This window comes from Myotis davidii, unplaced genomic scaffold, assembly GCF_000327345.1.
Source record: "Myotis davidii unplaced genomic scaffold, ASM32734v1 scaffold1351, whole genome shotgun sequence".
In the NCBI taxonomy this organism is placed as follows: domain Eukaryota; kingdom Metazoa; phylum Chordata; class Mammalia; order Chiroptera; family Vespertilionidae; genus Myotis; species Myotis davidii.
In genome coordinates this window covers 326,977-327,402 of record NW_006282375.1, presented here as the reverse complement: position 1 = coordinate 327,402, position 426 = coordinate 326,977, and positions in this window count along the sequence as shown.

Sequence of the window (426 nt, the reverse complement as noted above, 5' to 3'; positions counted from 1 at the left end):
AGTCAGGGTGTGGGGTCAGTGCAGGAGACTGGTGGGTGATCGGCAGGGGAGCCACAAATGGCGGCCCGTCCTGCAGAGATTTGGGAGCCACAAAATGGCGGCCAGTGGCCCTGCGCGGCAGAGGCACCAATGGCGGGCGGTAGCGCAGAGCACCAGCGAGCAGGTGTAAAACACCGCTGAAAACTGCTTTCTGTTTTTTAACCGTGGGAAAGCAGCCTCATAAAAATGAGGCCTCCAAAAATTGGAGAGGTACCCAGTAGCAACCGCCCAGAAGAAACCAAGGTGTGCCTCGTGAGAGCTGTCCCAATGTCTTTGTGTGAGCTAACCCTCAGTGCAGTTATGGTTGTTGCGTGCCCGCGCAGTCTGAACTCTGTCCTGGCATTCGTAGAAACCCTTTCTACCAGGCAATGTGCCCAGGGCAGTGGT